General features: G+C 38.9%; 1 pseudogene; it reads right to left on the minus strand.

Annotated features, from left to right (window-relative positions):
* Nucleotides 1–1,811: 1,811 nt before the first annotated feature.
* On the minus strand, nucleotides 1,812–4,064 carry LOC116104594 (annotated as a pseudogene).
* Between the last annotated feature and the right edge of the window lie 4 nt (nucleotides 4,065–4,068).

Genomic DNA, 4,068 nt, shown 5'->3' on the forward strand with positions numbered 1-4,068 from the left:
CACTGTGTCTTATAAGTTTGGATATACAGTATTTCCATTTTCACTGGATTCTAAAAGTGTTTTAATTTTTTTTTTTAATTTCTGTCTTGGCCCACTTTTCTTTCAGTAGTGAGTTTTTGAGATTTTATGAGTTTGTAAACTTTTCTATTGTTTCTGTATTTGTTGGTATCCATATTTAATTCACAGTAGTTAGATAGGATTCCAGTGCTTTACATTTTCTTCTATCTGTTGAGACTTATTGGTGCCCATATATGCGGTCAGTTTGGAATAAGGTACTAATAAGAATACATATTAATTTGGGTTTAGGTCAAATGTTATGTGAATATCTGCTAAGTCTATTTGGTTTATTATATCATTTAGGCACAGCATGTATCTGTGTATTTTTTGTCTGGATGACATAGTTATTGGACAAAATGGGATATTGAAGTTTCACACTGTCACTGTATGAATTGAAATGAAAGGGAAACTTTAATAGTTCTTCTCATGAGCTTGGGTGCGTTGCATTTGGGACACGGACAGTGAGAATTGCAATGTGCTCTTGGCGGGTTTTCCCTCTTATTATTTTCCCTATTTCTTCAGAGGAGTTTTAGGATGAGACCTTTCCTAAAACAAATATCACAAAGATAGACAAAGGTCACATATTAAGATGGCTACACCAGCTTGTTGCATTTGTCAAAATCCTTGGAATACCTTTTTTTAATCTTTTACCTTTACTTTTTTTTTTGAGCTTTTCAATATATAATTTAAAACTATTTTGTACCAGTACAGTATATTAACTTTACAAATGTAAAGATTTGGTCATTAAAGCATTTGAAAAATACATATTCTACTTCTGCTTTATTATACAATACCTACAAGAAAATATTAATTATAAATTAGAAAACATAAAAAATGCTTTCAATATAGAAGAGACCATTTGATTTTAAAGACAATACTCTTTAATACTGTTTACCCAGGAAATAACAAACTTTCACAGGGTACCAAACTGGACAGATGCTTCAGCAAAAACTGGACAAAGCTGTTCTAAAACCAGTTTGAAATACTTAATGCAACCTGGATGATCATTCTTCATTAAAACTCTAGACATCTCTCAAAGTGCTCCTTACATTTCCAAATGTTGAGGTATCTTCAGTGAATGCTGTGAACATATAGCATGCCTTCCATGTCAGAAGCAGCACTCAGTATCAATGCCAGGATATCTTCCTTCAAGCACACTACCTCTGCACGCTATTTTTAATGACTATTAGTGACCCAATCAATATAATTTATGCTGTTAGAAAACATACATTAAACATATTTTTAAGACCTCAGCCTTTACAAAAAATTCAGTTTATAAATTTGCATCATAAAAATTAGTGTCGAGACCATTAAGGTGGCCTTCACTTAATACGGTTGTATATTAGTTGGTTTTTCCCAGGGTTGAGCTGGCAGGTGTTCCACTTTTCTATGTGGTGTAATCAGGAAACCAATCCAAGCACTAAGCTGAAGTCCCAAGACAAAATGATTAATAAGATGGTACAGCGAAAGTTAGTGGGCTATAACCCTGGACCAATAAAACAATACAAGTGTTAAAATACTGGCCTAAACTTTGGTGAGAACTCACTTTACCTCAGACAAACATAAATCTGGAAGTGCAAATGGGAAATGTTCACATAGGCACTGCTGATAGGTTAAATGTACCAGAAAATACAAAGAGTCTTTACACATTGAAACGAGGCTCCCCTGGGTTCATGTTGAGGCCACAAGTCTTAACATTGATTCAACTTCAAATGTTCTCAAGTTTACACCTTTGTGCCCTTGGAATGGATCTTTTAGAAGTTGGGCCCAGCACAAGTAAAGTCAGATATGAGATGGACACATATCTGCCAAATTATTAAATAGTGGTTGTACACTCTAAAGTCTGTAGTAGAGAGATCAAAGCCCCAGGAGCATTTTAAAAAAAAAGTCTCAGGAAGGTTGTACTCCTTGCAGTTGGTAAACACTCGTTGCAAGTCCGCCATGACTAACTTCTTAGACACACAGTACCTGTTCCTGAAGTGTTTACTCATGGTTTTCAGATCCCTGGGGAACCTTATAACTTCATAATATCCCAGAGCTTCTGTTCTCTTCACTGGTTCCATGAAAGGCCAAGCGCTTTGATGGCTCTTCACCTGTTGCAGGATGTCCTTGACGGTACTGTGAATACAAAGATCCTGCTGCTCAGGATCTTTGAGCTCTTTACTTTTCTCTTTTCCACTTGGTTTCCAGCCTGTCTCTCTGATTCCAGGAATGCTTTCTGTAAGAATATGCTGAACTCCATCTTTGAAACATGAAAGTCTAGGGTAGTCTTTTTGAATATGAGCTTGTTTTCTTTCTATCAGCTTTTTAATGGTCTTCTGCTTTTTAATGATGACAGAGAATTCTGTGTATGGCATCTGAGGGTTCAGTTCACATCACATCAAAATGGCTCCTTCATAATCCTTGATGTAGCCAACATATTTGGTTTTACGAATTTTGATTTCTTTGGAGAAACCCTCCTTCTTGAAATAGCCAATGGCATACTCATCTACATATGTGAGGAAGTTCAAGATCTGGTACTTTATGTGGAATTCTTTGAGATGGTTCATTAGGTGGGTTCCATAGCCCTTGTCATTTGAGGTTACTGCATAGAAAACAATCTCTGTGAATCCCTGTGATGGAAACACTTGGAAACAGATACCACCAATGATATGGACATCTTTAATTAAAGCAAGGGTTTTGTGTTTTGGGTCAAAGATGAGCTGTGTGGTGTACTATTTGGGCATTCGGGGCAGTTGGTGGGAAAACATTCTTGTAGGCCTATCAGCCACATCAGGATCTTCTTGTTTGGTTTCTAGTTCAGGGAATTGCCCACCACATGGAACTCAAGGACACCCCTGTGTTCTTCCAGCCTCGCCGCCTCATCTCTGGCTGAATGTGCTGACAGAAAATTGGTCTCTGGTCCCAGCATCCCTGCAGGGTCTGTGAAGGTAGACATGACCTCATTGATCGATTCCACAGGAATATCCCCCATCCCTTGAGATCTCTTGGCTTTCTTGGGAGCATGAGAGTTGCTCATTTTCCTCTTTTCTCCTGGGTTTGCTTCAAGTCCAGAAGAGCTTCTGAATCTAGGGCATGGTCTTCCTCCACTGAGCAGCTCATGGGAAGTGGAATTTGATCTGATCAATGCTGTCTCAGTAATAGGAAGACACATTAGTGTTTGGCTTCCCAGTGGTTCTGGTGGCTGGTTCTGGAAGAGGCTGAGAGGAATCCTGATCCCAGATAGGGAAATTTTGACTGTATACTCGTTCCAACATGGACAGAAACTTTGAGAAATATGTGAGGATTAGCACGCTTCTCAAGAGACAGTTCGTCTTTTTCCTGTCTGGCTTGTTCTAAGAGTTGTTTCATGACAGTGAAGACCTAGCGAAGCAATGTTCTTCCAAACACTTTTTGTGGTTTCATACCAAGGTGAGCTGTCACAGAACAGGGGTACATTACAGTAGCATAAACATCTTGTGTAGTTTTCCTTGTATCCAGAGGTGTCAGGATTGGGAGACTGTAGTCTCTGCTGAGATGGAGCGTCCAGATTCCAGTAGTTGATGCGGTTCAGAAACATCTTGGCCAGCTCGATTGTTGTCTGCCCTCTCTTTTGATGGCAAATGACTAAACTTGAACTGTACGAAGTTGTTCACACCCTGTTCAATACGGAGCTTTTCAAATGGCAGCTTCTTCTCCAAGGAGCCTTCAACTATAGGTTTTCTTATTTGTAAAATTGACTTTCTCAAGAGCATATCCTTGACTTCATGTTGGAAGAACTTTGTTTTATTACAGCTCTGGCCCTCAAGAAACCTCAGTGTCATCTCTGATACAGGCTGTGCTAAACACCTTGAATAGGTAGAAATAAACTTGTGTGGTATCTTTATCTTCTTTGTGGACTCAAGTAAAGAGGTACTCCACATCCAACAATTCCCAGGAGTCTGTTCATTTTCTCCTCTGACACGTTCTCCATCCGAGTGGGAAACCTGAGCAGCAAGAGCATGGCTACAGCTTCGACAGGATTCTGTCAAA

Source organism: Mastomys coucha, unplaced genomic scaffold, assembly GCF_008632895.1.
Source record: "Mastomys coucha isolate ucsf_1 unplaced genomic scaffold, UCSF_Mcou_1 pScaffold22, whole genome shotgun sequence".
NCBI lineage: Eukaryota > Metazoa > Chordata > Mammalia > Rodentia > Muridae > Mastomys > Mastomys coucha.